This window comes from Lathamus discolor, chromosome 4, assembly GCF_037157495.1.
Source record: "Lathamus discolor isolate bLatDis1 chromosome 4, bLatDis1.hap1, whole genome shotgun sequence".
NCBI lineage: Eukaryota > Metazoa > Chordata > Aves > Psittaciformes > Psittacidae > Lathamus > Lathamus discolor.
Window position 1 is genome coordinate 123231587 of NC_088887.1, and position 16886 is coordinate 123248472.

Sequence of the window (16886 nt, forward strand, 5' to 3'; positions counted from 1 at the left end):
GAATAGTGCCAATATCTTACCCTCCCAACCTTTACATTAGCTGCTGAGTTGCAATCTTCAGTGTGACCAGAGTCACTGTGCCCATACCACAGCTGGCTTTCTCTTGGGGTCTTCTGTGGGCTACCTTTCTCTCTTGTACCTGGAAACGTGTAAGATAAAGGCTGGAGAGAAGAGAGAAAACAAACAGAGTTCATCATGTACAGCAGCCTGTATTGCATTTCAATATACTGTTTTGATGCAAGTGTTGCTTGCTGGATATCTGAGCCTTTAATGTAGAAATAATAGTGGTCTAGCTCTGACTTCTTGGCTTATTTGCTGTATTATCATATGTTCACTCTCTGATCACTGACCCAAGTAGCCCTTTCCAGCTCAAAAATTATATTTTCTCTTCTTTTACATTTTTTTTCTGTGAAAATATCAAACAATGACCTTTCAAAAAATATATATTTTAGCATATGTGTCCTCTGCAAACAGAAACCTTTGAGGGAAAAAAAAAACTAAACCAAACCAAAACAAACCCTCCCGAAACTGCAGAGAAATCTTGCTTATTAGCCCTTGAACATGCTAGGGTTCTGATCCTCACTGTTTTCCCACTCCTGTGCTTTCTCCTCTGTTGTGTGAATTTTCATTAACTCTTTCTTACTATTTCCCTCCGTATTAGCGAAGTTCCTTTCTACTTTAATCCTCTCAGTTTTCTTCTGTTAGCAAGACTTCGTGTCTTGCTTCTTTTATGATAAATAGGAAAATTCACCAATTACAAAAGTGGAATATGGCATGAGTGGGGCTGAATTACTGAAGGGAGGGAGAGAAGAAGAAATATCATCAAATACTCCTCTAATTAAACTTCTCATTTCCTAATGAAAGGAGTTGAAGAAATTTCTCATTAAAAACTGTTTTCTCTATGAATGTGCATGTGAACTATTATTTAGGGGCAAAAGATTCATCTCTGAGTTGAGTTTTTATACTCAATGTTTAATTGCAATATGTTCATCTTCTTTACTATGATCCACCTCTACTTACTTGTTTCTTCTCTTTCTTTTGATGTTCAGTTTTAATTCCCCCTTCAGCAAAGTACTCGTTCGCTTGATTGGTCTTTACCTAATGTTCGCCACATTGCTGAGTGGTTAGTTTTTAATTCCCGACATTTTGTCTCTTCTTTCCTTCTACATTTTCTTCTTGGAAATGCCATTAAATAAAATTTGCTGAGAAATGACAGACTCAGACTTATGCCTGTTTATCCAGATAAAAACCCACTGTCTCTCCAGCTTGTCCTGTGGTTGTGCCTGTAATGGCCACTTCAAGATCAACATGATTAGAGCAGCGTTCTCCATGTTTCCTCAAAAGCTGTCGGATACCTCCTTTTTTGTCACTCAGTGATTATTTAAAGTAACTTTGTGTACTTCTCATCACCAACTACATAACGTATGGTGTCTTGGTTTTGGATGGGATAATTTTCTTCCTTGTAGCTGGTGCAGTGCTGTGTTTTGGCTTTAGCCTGAGAACAGTGCTAACAACGCACTGATGTTTTAGTTGTTGCTCAGTATCACTTACCCTGATCAAGAACTTTTAAGTCTCACTCTCTGCCAGTGAGGAGGGCAGAAGAAGACAGAAGGCAGCAGAGACAGGACACCTGACCCAAACTAGCCAAAGGGATATTCCGTACTACAGTACATCATACCCAGTATGTAAACTGGGGGGAGTTAGCTGGGAGGTGCTGATTGCTGCTTGGGAACAGGCTGGGTATTTGTCAGTGAGGGGTGAGCAATTCTATTGTGCATCACTTCTCTTTCTTGGGGTTTATTCCTCTCTTTTTCCTATTATTATTTTTGTTGTCATTATGATATTATTATTTAACTTTATTTCAATTATTAAGCTCTTCTTACCTCAACTTGTTGGTTTTACCTTTTTCTTATTCTCCTCCCACCCGATTTTAGAGGGCATGAGGGAGCAGCTGCATGGTACTTAGTTACTGATGGGGGTTAAACCACGACATATGGTTATTAACAGCACCCCAGCCAAAGGGGCTAAACTGAGGTGAGAATGAGAGGTGGAAGAGCAAAAGACAGCTATATTTTTTGTAGCCTTTGAATGTGTTTACCTTATGTGACCTTCAAGACTTATACCTTGTCTTTTCTTCACAAAACGGATTCCTAATGGGATTAATAGAAATATAAGAATTATAGTGTAGGAGAAATTAATATATTGGAGACAAGAACAGAATAGCCACAGAACAACACTTTTCATTTAGGCTAGAAACAGGATCACCACTAAAGCCCAAGCAGTCAAGTCAGATTTATATTCATACATCTTCATACTAAGCAGAAATAACCTTCAGTTAGCAGAGACTATGCTGTGGTTTTGCACCCTCTTTCTGAGCCAGGAATTATTTCCAAGGGAAAGTGATGTTGTTTTTCCTGTAGGTAACAGATGGACCTTGCAATTGAGATCTTACTCCTCCCCCCGCCCCCCACCTTATTGCCTGTTATCCTTAATGAAAGTCTCTACTCTTAGAAATCCAGCCTTAATATATTTTAATTATGTACAGTATATTTATGCATAGCACCTTTTGCTTAAAGTGCTGCTGCTGTTAGAAAGCAAAAGATTTCTGAATAAATAAGGAAAGTAATAGGCTACAGCAAGGCATGGATTATGCCATTCTACATATCAGTGCTGTCCCATCTTGAATGTAGAGTAGACCACTATTTTCACACTGAATACTGCAGAAGCAAAGACTTAGAAGAGTTGAGCAACATGGAAAAAGTCAAACAAAAAATAGAATTTCTGCCGTAGAAAAAAAAACCAAAACACTGGGAAATTAAATCAAGCCAATCAAATAGCCATTTGAATGTTTATGTGAATGTGAATGTTTAATGGGATATCAGATTGAACATCCAAGGGAAAACTTGCTCTTGACATAAATAGAATTGTTATCAAATGATTGGAGACAAGAGGCTGAGAAAGTTGAGGCTGTTCAGCCTGCAGAAGAGAAGGCTGCGTGGAGAACTCATAGCAGCCTCCCAGTACCTGAAGGGGGCCTATAGGGATGCTGGGGAGGGACTCTTCGTCAGGGACTGTAGTGACAGGACAAGGGGTAACGGGTTAAAACTTAAACAGGGGAAGTTTAGATTGGATCTGAGGAGGAAATTCTTCTCTGTTAGGGTGGTGAGGCACTGGGATGGGTTGCCCAGGGAGGTTGTGAGTGCTCCATCTCTGGCGGTGTTCAAGGCCAGGTTGGATGAAGCCTTGGGTGGGATGGTTTAGTGTGAGGTGTCCCTGCCCATGGCAGGGGGGTTGGAACCAGATGATCTTGTAGGTCCTTTTCACCCCTAACTACTCTATGATTTGGAACTAGATGATCTTGAGGTCCTTTCCAACCCTAACTATTCTATGATTCTATGAAGAAGAATTGAGCTGCATTTATTGCCAACAAGAATATCCAGAAATTATAACTAAAGCAGAAGAAGAATTTATAAGATGACAAAGCGACAGTAGCTTTTTAGACTTTAAATCAGTAAGACATGATGTCATATCATAGAGTAATTTAAGATGGAAAGGACCTCTGGAGAGTGTTTTGTCCCATCTGCACCTCAAAGCAGGGCCATGTTACTTCAGATTTCTTGGAGTCTTTTCCAGTTGGATTTTTAACGTATCAAGAATGGAGACTGCCAACCTCTTCATGCCACCCTCTCTAGCATTTTATTACCTTTCTTATGAATGTTTCTCCTAATATATAATCATACTTTCCCATGCTGCATCTCATCCTTTACCATTTGTTATTCTGCTTTGTATTGCTAAGAAGTGTCTGTTTTCATCCACTTTATACTTTCTGATTGGGTAGTTGTAAATATCAACAAGGTCTCCTTTTACTTTTCTGTTATCCAGATTGAGGAAGCCCATTTTTCTCAGCCTCTCCTCATGTCTTCTAATCTTCTAATTTTATTTTGGTTCCAGCTATACAAAACCAGGTTTGGACAGGCTAGAGACTGTCCAGAGAAGGGCCAGGCTGTCCTGGGTATGAGGAAAGAGAGTTGGGTTTGTCCAGCCTAGAGAAAAGAATGCTCTTGGGAAGACCTTATCCCCATATGCTAGGATTTAAAGGGTAGCTACAAAGAAGATGGGGGCTCCCTTTTTACAAGGAGTCACATGGAGAAGACGAGGGGTGATGGGCATAAGTTACTCCTGGAGAGATTCTGACTGGACACAAGGGGAAACTTTTTCACAGTGAGAGCAATCACCCACTGGAATAATCTCCCCAGGGAAGCAGTGACTCCCCAGTGTTGGACACTGTTAAGACTGGACACTGTTAAGGGTGCTGTGCCATCTCGTTTAGGTTATCCTTTGCCAAGAGAGGTTGGGCCAGATGATCCTTGAGGTCCCTTCCAACCTGGTATTCTATGATTCTATTACTCTATGATTTTAATCAATAGAGCGTTCAAAGCTATTAAAAAAACTATAGTAAAATGCTAGAGTAAAAAGCACTCAGGCCTCTCTTTTTTCCCCTCAAGTTACGGTTAGTGTTTAAATTTGGTTTCTTCTTCCAGAATTCTGTGAAACTTATTTCCGACATGAAATTTCAGTTTGTGAGAGTCTTTCTTTCAACCAGGCTCTTGTCACAGTTGAATTAGTATGATTTGCTGCTCTGCCCCTGCTTGCTATTGTACTGCTGTGCAGTTAGCTCTTGACAAATCAAAGGGTATGAGTTCGGCAAATCAGATCTGGAAAGTGTTTAATTCAGGGAAATTTCTACTGTTACTACAGTATATTACATTCTAAGAAGTGATTCATTCACTGTTCTTAAAATGATGACAAAAAATGAAGCTAAGGTGATATTTTGGTATGCCACAATAAAGATACAAATATTCTAAAGAAAAAATCATGAGCTTTATTGTATCCTGTAAGAAATTGAAAGGCTGACTGGTTATTTTGTCTTTCTCTATAGTAGTATGACAGCAGCAAGTAGGATGTCAGCTGAAGTATTGTAGTGTCATGATGAAGAGGGTATTTCTTGCCATGTTATCTGCTGCAGAATCTCATCTGGTGGGATTTTTGGTATTTGGGGCTGAAGGGGTGGTTTTGGTTTGGTTTTGGGTTTTGTTTTCTTTATTCCAAGGATAAGCAGATTGTTAGTATTCAGATTGTTAGTGAATTCAGATTTGTTCAGCATCATTGGCATGAATTATTTCCTGCCATAGAAGTTTCACTTCAGTTTCCTTTAGTAGTATTTGTTGTTGTTTTTTATTAGCATGCCTAGGATAGTAGGAGTAGAGAGTATAAGAAGCCTTAGCTGGAGTGTCAAATAAGGGGGATTCTACACTGAGAACAGCTTTTCCAAGATACAGGCCAGATGGTAGCTTTGGGACTTAGAAGCTGAGAGAAGAAGCTGGAGCTGTGTCAAGAGAAATAGATAAAAGAAATAAAAAAACTAGGAAAAAAAAGAATACAGGAAGCAAGAGAGATTGTCAAGTCAAATCCACACAAGTAACTATTTGTGCTACCATTCTCATGTCTGCATGAATAGATGTATCACGTAATAACCTGGTAAACAAATGTAAAGCAAGGATGATGAACAAAGTGAATGTACTGAATATTTGAATACCCCTATACAAATATAATCCACCCCACTGAGCTGTGAAATGTCATCAACCCGTGGCATGATAACACAGCTTTTGAATCTCCAGTAAGTTTGAAGGAGGACTTGAAGCTGTTACATTATCCAAACATATAGAATAAGCACTACCTATATATCAAAATACCAATACAGCACTATGCATTGAAGGGCAAGTTATTTTCTACCTGTGGACCTAGAAACCTCAGACCCTGATATGACTGCACCAGTGTGAAACCTGCACTGTGCCACCTCCACTCTGGAACCAAGGCAGGGGCTGGTGCAATTCTGGCTTCATATTTCTGATCCATCCCAAAACATATTCAATGATGATAAAAGTGCTAAGATGAAAATAGTTTTCGGATTATGGAACTTGTGGTTTTTTTCAGACCTGGCATTCTCAACCAATAGAAATTAGCCAGGACTGCCCAGAATTGAGTGTCTTTCCCAGATGTACAACATTAACCAGAGAGTTACAGGTTTATAATATTCAGCAATAGCTAACAGCAAACCGTGACTGAGTTAGCTGTCATTGTGCTATGCCAGCACAAAGGAGAAAGATATATTGATCCCCTCATTTCTTATAGAAAGTGGTACAAAATACTGCTATATATACATCTAAAACAATTGTTATGGTCCAAACCAGATCAATCCAAATCAGGTATATAACAAACACAGTAACAGGCATTGGAAGCAATGGGTAGCCTTAGCTGAACACTGTTCAAGGCTGGAATATGTTGTTGCTGCCATGAATTGATCTCAGAACTCATGACAACTATTTTTCATTCTTAAAGCATGTTCTTGCTGGAGGATACATTCCAGAATAACAAGTTTTGCAACAATTTATGGATTAAGAGTGAGCTGAAAGAGTCTATAGTGCTTACTGAAGTTAACTGTAGCTCTTAGCTAACTGTTTAATGTTGTGGCTCTGACTAAGTTCATAGGAGAAAAAAACAGCAAAGATTTATATATCTGACTTGCTTTGGATAACAAGAGAGGATAACAATTTGCAGCATGGAGAAATTGGATTCTTGTCGCATACGGACGTGTCAAACCTTTAGTATTTAGGTGATATGTTTCTTATCTATAAAACTAGAAGGGGAAAATCCCTTATTAACAGAAAATCGAACATTACCAGCTGGAAGGGAGCCACAGACTGGATTTTCTGAGCAGATTTTAGAAACTCTGAGAGAGATCCTAACAAGTTCTGTACTTACAAGACAAGAACTGGTGCATTTGGGAGTTTTGGTAAACAACCCATTAGGCTCTGGAGGGAGAAAGAGAGGAAGAATTTTACAGCTGAAGAATGTAAAACCATGCCTTGCTGTTCTGAAACATAGTGCAGGCTATGAGAAAATCCCTGTATACACTGACAAGGTGTGTGAGCATTTCAGTGTACATTTCTGTTTTCACTCTGGGTTATCCTGTGTTCCAAGAAAGAAATACCATTCATGAGTATTGGGTTTATGATGCACTAGAGAGGTTATGAAAGTTTTTAGAGAGCATGCCGGTATATTTGCTACCTAATAACTTCAACAAGCAGTTAATGTATTTTAAGTAGATATAGTAAACATCCTCAATCAATTGTTTTGTAATGAAGTTTAAGAGGTGATTGCATCATGGTTTACAAGCACTTAAGTGAGGAAAGCCATCTGATGGTAATGGCTTTTTAATTTACTGGAAATTCATAATGAGTTTCAGCGGGTAGAAGCTGATACTGGATAAACCCAGACTAGAAATGAGGTACATAAACTAAATAAAGAAATTTATGCATTGGAAAAGCTTTCTTAGGTGTATGGTGGATTCCTCACCACATGAAGTTCAGAAGTTGAGACTGGCTGTCCATCAACTAAGTTTGTGATAGTTCAAACAGAAACTGTAAATGTGATACAGGAATTATTGACTGAAGTTTTTATGTACATGCCTAGAGATCAGACTGTATTTTAATGGTCTTTTCTGACATGAAATCTATGAAGACTAGGCAAATGTTGAAAACATTTCTTTACATTATGGAGAAACTCCCCATAATGCTGCACATAATGAGACAGCAGCAACAGTTTTGTGTAAGATCACCAGCATAAGACAAAGTGTACCAGACAAAAGAGGTGACACATCTCTCCCCTGCAGAGCCTGTCTTCCAACACAGTTATCTGGAACACTAGAATTAAGTCTGTTCTTGTAATGACTCTCCAGACTGTAAGAGAGATATACGAGTCTTCACAATACAGAGGATGAATGGAGGAAAACATTAACATTCATTTCCCACTGCCACCTTGATTCATTGCTGAATTTAGCTCTGGACACTGTTGCTATATCTTTGACTGTAATCCCTGCCATGTTTTCCTTTTTTCCAGTTGAGGAAAAAAGATGTGATTGGAAACGGTAGATTTGACACAGACAGTAATGATTGAGGGTTTTATTACGAAGCCAGGATCAGTAAGTCTGCATTTTTTTCTTCTTCCTTTTTTTCCTAATGTATTTAAGCTTAAAAGAAAAAAGAAGTAACACTCATGAGGTTAGTGTTGGAAATGATGGATGAATACACAGTCTAAGACTGAATCAATGGAATTAGAAATTAGATGTTTTCCTCGCTTTTTATTTACAGTGTCTGGGTGAAAGAGTAAAAGAGATGGTAGGCCTTTTCTTCCTACAAGAATATCCATCGGGATCCATCGTAACCTTTCTGTTTAAGAATACGGCACAGCATTTTTTGGTTCAGTTCAATCGATGCATAAACATTCTGCCCACTTAATTTACTCACTCCTGATTTTTCTCAGAGGGGATAGAGAGTTTAGAGACTCACCTGCACGCAGAAATGTCAATCTTCTTTAGGTCCATTTTGTAGCTACAGGAACTGAAGCATATAACTCTTCAGCTGAGGGGATTTCCTGAATCTGTTTAGTTTAGTTACTATTTAGTAAATCACAAAAGATATTTTTTACAAATGCTTCTTCAAGAAGCATTTTTTCTTGTTTATCGAAGACACAATCTTCTGCGTCTCACGTAGGCTTGGATGTTAACCAGCATTTCTTAACAATAGATATAATTGTGAGCAGTCTAGAAGGACAATAACAGTGTCTGTAAGAGGTTACAAGACATGTTAGGAACTCAACGTGTGTTCGATCGGGTCGAAGCACCAAGATCACGCAAAATAGGGAGAGGGAAAATCTCACTGTGAGTTATAGATGTGAAAGCAGCTACTGAGGGATAAACATTAGGACTCTTGACATATAGCCCCTACTTAAGAGTAGATATTTCTCATCCATTAAATGAGATCCCCAAAATACTGTAAAGGGTCAAGTCCCCTCAGTGTCTGTTCATCAAAACCATTAGTAAATATGACAAGAAAAAATAGTTTCATTTATTTAGCTAAATATTATTATTAAGCACTCAGTTGCATTGAACTCAACCTCCTTGCTTCTTTTACATGTTATGAGATATTTTGACTTCAGTGATACATTACTAGACGTTAGTGTGGCAGCTGATACTGAGGAATATAGCCCATATATACATGTACACCATACCCACTCTAGAAGGGTTTAGACACAGCAGAAGTAGTATTTCCACATCCAGTTTTAAACATCTGCTATCTGAGCTAGTTAACCAGACTCCAGTTAAAATCAAAGAAGAGGAACAGTGGATTTTAGGGTGAAAAACATGTCATCTTGAAGAAGAGGCCTAAAGGAGACAGATGTCTCATACTGTAACAGTGCTATTCGCTCTTCTTGACTGGAAAGGGAGCCTAGGGTGACTAGCTCAGATGCAGATGTCTAACTTAGGTGTGATGAATCTCTCTCCAGGGTCTCTGCTGTCCCTCCTTGTTAAAAGTAGAAATAAGCCTCCTTTAGCCTGAAAACTTGGAAATAAGCCTTATAGGAAGCCCAATATCTTTATGGCTTTAAATCATTATAAAACTTTTGCCATTTCAAGCATTTGTGAACAGTGATTAAAGAGCTTTTGAGCTGAAAACCACACTGCTGTAGACTTTGCACTGTTATCCTACTCAGAAATCCAGAGCTGGTTTTCATGGATTGGACATAATCTCATTTTGCAATAACACTTTTTTATTATTTTCCCACTTTCAATGCTTGGGATGATAAAAAATGCGAAGATGCCCAGAGACAGATGTAAAATTGCTGCAATAAGTTTCAGTTCAGTTTCCACTGTGTTCATAGGAATCCTTCTCCTAATATTTTCAAATACCTAAAATCTTCAGGTTGCCATTTCTTCCAACTTAGAACTTGGACTTTTTGGCTATTTTTCATGCAGACATAAACTACAGAGCTTTAGTCTTTTTGGAGAGAAATAATGCAGAAAACAACAAAAAAATATTAGGAACTTAAGAAATAATAGAATAGTTAGGGTTGGAAAGGACCTCAAGATCATCTAGTTCCAACCCCCCTGCCATAGGGAGGGACACCTCACACTAAACCATCCCACACAAGGCTTCATCCAACCTGGCCTTGAACACTTCCAGGGATGGAGCACTCACGACCTCCCTGGGCAACCGATTCCATTGCCTTGCCACCCTAACAGGAAAGAATTTCCTCCTTATCTCCAATCTAAACTTCCCCTGTTTAAGTTTTAACCCGTTACCCCTTGTCCTGTCACTACAGTCCCTGACGAAGAGACCCTCCCCAGCATCCCTATAGGCCCCTTCAGACACTGGAAGCTGCTCTGAGGTCTCCACGCAGCTTCTCTTCTCCAGGCTGAACAGCCCCAACTTCCTCAGCCTGTCTTCATACGGGAGGTGCTCCAGTCCCCTGATCATCCTCGTGGCCCTACTCTGGACTTGTTCCAACAGTTCCATGTCCTTTTTATGTTGAGGACACCAGAACTGCACACAATGCTCCAGGTGAGGTCTCACAAGAGCAGAGCAGAGGGGCAGGATCCCCTCCTTCGCCCTGCTGGTCACGCTCCTTTTGATGCAGCCCAGGATACGGTTGCTTTCTGGGCTGCGAGCGCACACTGCAGCCGGCTCATGTTCATTTTCTCATCGACCAGCACCCCCAAGTCCTTCTCTGCAGGGCCGTTCTGAATCTCTTCTTTGCCCAGTCTGTAGCTGTGCCTGGGATTGCTCCGACCCAGGTGTAGGACCTTGCACTTGTCGTGGTTGAACTTCATAAGGTTGGCATCAGCCCACCTCACAAGCGTGTCAAGGTCCCTCTGGTAGGACTTTGGATTTCATTTTGTAAATATGTAGCATATAAGATAAGAAACCTGCTTTCCTACTCTTTGCAGCATGAGAGACAAGTTTCTAACTATTGAAAACTAGAAATTACCTGCCAGTAAATACATGTTACGTATGGTTTGGTGTTAACTGATCCTAGCAGTGCCAGGTAGTAATACAGAACTGAATTATTACAGTGACTAGACACATCACCACATGCAGTTTGTCCGTCCCTCTCTTCCTTTAAAATCTGTACAACAGTCATAAGAATATCTGAGCTGCTGACAAGGAGCTCAAGCCTTTCTGTTTAAAGCATTGATGAATGCTGGAAATGAATACATGATTCGTCACATTACTAGATAACAGACTTTGAGATGTCTTAGCAGAGGTGGGTTCAGGAGCATTTTAACATGCTATATGAGACTCCAAGGAGAAAACTTACTTTTCATACAAAGAAATAGAAATACAAAGAAAGAGTTGTGGTCAATGGCTCGATGTCCAGCTGAAGACCGATATCGAGTGGTGTCCCTCAGGGATTGGTGTTGGGACCGGTCTTGTTTAACATCTTCGTCGCTGACATGGACAGTGGGATTGAATGCACCCTCAGCAAGTTTGCCAATGACACCAAGCTGTGTGGTCCGGTTGATACGCTGGAGGGAAGGGATGCCATCCAGAAGGATTGTGAGGTGGGCTGATGCCAACCTTATGAAGTTCAACCATGACAAGTGCAAGGTCCTGCACCTGGGTCGGAGCAATCCCAGGCACAGCTACAGGTTGGGCAAAGAAGAGATTCAGAGCTGCCCTGCGGAGAAGGACTTGGGGGTGCTGGTCGATGAGAAAATGAACATGAGCCGGCTGCAGTGTGCGCTCGCAGCCCAGAAAGCAACCGTATCCTGGGCTGCATCAAAAGGAGCGTGACCAGCAGGGCGAAGGAGGTGATCCTGCCCCTCTACTCTGCTCTCCTGAGACCTCACCTGGAGCATTGTGTGCAGTTCTGGTGTCCTCAACATAAAAAGGACATGGAACTGCTGGAACAAGTCCAGAGGAGGTCCACGAGGATGATCAGGGGACTGGAGCACCTCCCATATGAAGACAGGCTGAGGAAGTTGGGGCTGTTCAGCCTGGAGAAGAGAAGGCTGCGTGGGAACCTCATAGCAGCCTTCCAGTACCTGAAGGGGGCCTATAGGGATGCTGGGGAGGGTCTCTTCGTCAGGGACTGTAGTGACAGGACAAGGGGTAACGGGTTAAAACTTAAACAGGGGAAGTTTAGATTGGAGATAAGGAGGAAATTCTTTCCTGTGAGGGTGCTGAGGCACTGGAATGGGTTGCCCAGGGAGGTTGTGAGTGCTCCATCTCTGGCGGTGTTCAAGGCCAGGTTGGATAAAGCCTTGTGTTGGATGGTTTAGTGTGAGGTGTCCCTGCCCATGGCAGGGGGTTGGAACTAGATGATCTTGAGGTCCTTTCCAACCCTAACTATTGTATGATTCTATGATTCTATGAAACAGCAACAGCACAGTGAAGGGTTTTTGCAGAGTACGGGTGTGTTGTTCTTCACCTTCTCAAGGATTATCCAAAGAAGATACACTTCTTTGTTTCTCCATGTGGATGTGTGAATACCAGTAAGAGTTTGGCTTTTAGAGTTCTCCAGTCCCCTTTTAATGTGGCTTTTTAAGATTTTGTCTTCTATGTAGTGTTAGCTCAGGAAGCACCATCCTTAACCTGGTCTTTGGCTGGACATAGAAATCTCCAAATGTGGGCCATCTAGACAAGTACATTGAGCATGGTGTGACGTTTCAATACAGTGATGCTGTAAAGAAGTGATGCAGTGATGATTCAAGAACTGAGTACTGCTTAATACAGTAACCCTGCTGTTAAAGTGGCATGTTGCAATATAACTGTAATAACTTGAAAGGAATGGATGTTACTGTGAAAGAGCACTGGGAATGCAGCAAGAGAGCAATTTCATGTGGTCTGTATGTTTGAGGTAAATGTTTGCAAGAGAATTGACTGAGGACGTCAATTAGTCATAAAATGATACTCTTTGGGGGACAGTCAGAAAAGCGAACAGAAGTTAGTCTCATAATCTGAACCATTCTCTGGAGGATTCCTTCCCTGAACTGACTGTAATGGAAGCCTGGGGAAATTAGCTGTCCAAGTTTGAAGTTAGCCTTTGTGAATATCCCTCTGTGAGATATATGAAAGTAATATGTGTAAATACCTATTGCTAGGGTCTTTAACAGTGGCTGCTTTTTCATGTCGCACTTACTGTAACACATAAGCAAAATGGATGCAAATATAAATTCATTTTAAAGTACATAGAGTTGTAATATTTCCTTTGTCAGCCAAAAGATCTGAGGAGGAATCAAAATGCAGGTGACCTGGGTCCCTAGAATAACCTGAATGACAATAGATAACTGTGTGGAAGAAGGGAATTTAAGCCCAGATCTTCATTTCATTACATCTGCCTTAAAGCTCTAATGTCTTTCATGCTGTACTCCTAATCTGTCTTCTTTTTTTTTTTTTTTTTCCCCTCTTTCATATCTATGATTAAATAACAAAAAGGATAGGAGAAACTAGGTGCCTAAGTGAGAAGGTGCAGGAGAATGATCCCTCTCTCTATATATACACATGTTGATTTGCTAGGTAGTTATTTCAACAGCCTTTCAGTTTCATTAGAGATTCTGGTACAAGCCACAATGTCACTTATTTTTATGTAAAGGTTACAGGAAAGAAAATGAGAACTGACATCTTCCGCAAGCAGGCCTGATTTATCAAGTATCAGCTCTATCTCCAGTGTTGCTCAAAGGTACATTAGCTTGGCTTTGGCATAGAACAGATCTCTCCAGCTTCCTCAGGGACAGTAGCCACACACAGATTCTGCTAGCAATAGTTTTCTGATTTCTCTAATTAGTCACTATGAATAGTTAAAAGTGTTATACATTGCAACAGCGCCTGCAAATCCTGAGTCATCTTGATACCTGAGGCTGTTAACCCCATCCTAGATAAAAACTATAAAGGTCTGATATATCTTTAAAAATCATAAATGCACGTATCAAACAGGACATGCAGCAGTTCTAGCATGGTCCTCCAAATTAAGGCTCCCTCAGAAAGCCTTTCAGCATGTTGCAAACTCAGCATAACCAGGAGTTTCACCATACATTTAGGCAATTTCTGATTTCTGACCAACATCATCTTATTTCTTAGGAAAGCAACATCCCTAACATCCTACTCAGTTTCTTCCAGCAAGTTGTTTGGTTTTTTTTCTTGGTTCAGGAAGGAGAAATACAGTCTGTCCATCATCATGAAAGGCAAGCCAATTCCTGTTCAATAAATGCTTAAAACCTGCAAAAAAGAGGTGCCTTTTTAGCAGTCACCATCATGAACTCCCTGTGGGAAAGGAAATATGTTGTTCCTCTTTGTCTTTTAAGCGAGGGAGTTTTTTCAATAAGGACTTTGAAAAGTGTGCAAATCATCTCTTTTGGTTTAAGGTACGTCTTCGATGTAGTTGTCTAACGATGTCTTGACTGTGTGAGACGCCTTGGTCCTCAGCTGCCTTTCCAAGAGGATGTTCTTCTGTAGGTCCTATGTGGTATCAGCAATTTAGGTACTCCAAATCTCTCAGCTGATTCTAGGTGTTTTCATTAAGGCAAACCTGAGTCAAGCTCTCCAAGTGTGATTTAGTTGCATGTTTATATACCTATATATCAGACCATGTGCCTACTCATTAGTACCTGTTTGTGAGCTATATGTCTAAGCTCCAAATATAGAGGAGACTAGTGGCTCAGTTCAGTTGCCTAAATCCAGCTTTCTAGCACCATTTGACTCACCTAACTGTATCCAGGGCCTACAGCTTTCTGGAACAATATCTGGAAACCAAGCAGAATATAGTTGGACATCTCATATCTACCGATGGCTGGGCATCTGGATCTCGCCTCTAATAAATGCAGGCATGATTCTGACTATTCAGCTTTCCATAAAATAGACATTTAGGGCATGATATTAAGCAATATGCTGTAGTGAAAGGTGTTTGGAATGGTGTTTGGAAATAGATGATCTTTAAAGACCCTTTCAGCCCTAACCATTTTATGATTCTATGATACAGAGTTCCAAACACTGCCATTCCAGAAGTACTGCAGGTACATCCAGGCCATTTACGTGATGTTGGGAGTTATGAAGAAGGATCTTTGAGAGACATGCTCTTTAGGAACAGCAGCTGAAGGCCAGTTGGTTTACCCTGTTATGTTTCTCATGTCAGAGGACCAGTATGCTACGGCAACTGGGCTGAGTCTTCACTGGCCAGTCAACTGAACTGCCTTTTAGACCTTCTGAAGTCACATGTTGTTGACCTTTTCCTTCAAGAAAAAAATCTTTTAGCAATGATACCATTATGCAGACTTATCTGTCCATCTTCCCAACCCCGCTCTACCTTCTGTTCTTGTCCACATGGCAAAACAAGGCATCATCAGTAGAGCACTGTCTGTAAGTCCTGACAATTTAGTGCAAATCAATAAACATGTTCCGTATGACAAATCTTGAGGTTTCTTGTAGTTATGTTGCTGTAACTATTGAAATTCATGGCATAAGTTGCAATTTTATTGCTTAGATACAACTTAAAACTCACTTCCACCCCTTCCTGGACTCCAGTTGACTGCATTAGTTTTTACTTTAAGCTTTTGGTGCAAATCTCCGCTTGCTCTGAAGGTTAGAGGTACTATTTTAGGAGGGTGTCTTTGTATTCTTTTGTGAATGATTGTCATAGATAATGGAAAATGGCAGCTGGTTTTGTTCTCAGTGGGATGTATCTGTAAGTAATTATTAAGGAAGACTAGAACTTGGTGTGGCTGATTGTCTCTTCTTTTAAACCTATAAATAAAAAACTGAGAGCAATTAGGGCTAAAGGGCAATCTGGATGTAATTTGTGAGCAATGCCTAACACAGCAGGACTCTAATTCAAATGGTGTTATATGCAATGATATGATATTTCCACAGTTCTTTAATTCCCAGATTTGAGCAAGCCTGAAAAAGCTCAAATGCTGTAAAAAGTTATTTTTAACCGAAGTGGATATCTGGCAATGTTTGAATTGCATGAATCCATTCTTTTGCGATATGTGGCACAGGTTCCCATATACAAGGCTTTCCCAGAGCTCTGGCAAACAGTTTTTGACATATATTTATCCCAAGTAAAACCCCATCTACTTAATAGTGGCCCTACCATAAAATATAGTCACCAATGCAAGGTCTAAGGTGCAAAAATAATGTATTCACAAGATAAATCTCTTGAATAAATCTGTTAGACTGGCAAGAAAAGTAGAATATAAAGAGGTAGGAAACCCTCCAGCAACAGTGGAAACACTAACAAGAATTATTTATCATAAATAAAAGACTTTCAGGATGACATACGAAAGCACAATAGCCGCGAGTTGTGCGGGGACTGGATTACCCACTTACGCAATTCAGGTTGGAAACAAATGATATCTTACAATACCTGTGACATGTTTGATACTCAATGCTGCACTGAAAAATGCTTGACTTTTTAAATGTGAAAAGCGGCTGTGTCAATTAGATGGAGCATGTAGTATTTACAGTTTATAGTAGTGCAACAGGGGAAAAAACCCTACTGCAATGAAAATATTGTATGAAAACGTAAAGGGGCTGGCCGATAACTTGTGTCTATTTGTGGCCTGTGATTTGTCTTCAAATTAAAATGCATAATGAAACAGACAAAACCCAACAAAACCTTACAGGCACACTTGCACGTTTAACTGCTCTGCAGTGGCAGAGATCTCTCTTGTTCCACTCAGCATTCAGATGTCTTAGCATTTTGTACCTTGTTTAGGTCATTTTTAAACATATAAAGCAAAGCATAGCATTTGAGATCTGTAGAGGTGGATCTGTTTGTTTGGTTCAGTAATGAAACTGTGCATTTAGATCTTTCAATAACTAATTTGGGGTTGATGAAGTTTGTGCTTGTTGTTTCATTAATTTCTGGAAACATTGAGGCACGTCAACTGCCTCAGCAAAGCTTCAGATGTTCTAATGTATAGGATATCCCTAACATCCCATTTTATTCCATAATGCATGTCACAGACTGCCTGATAAAGGGACATCTTT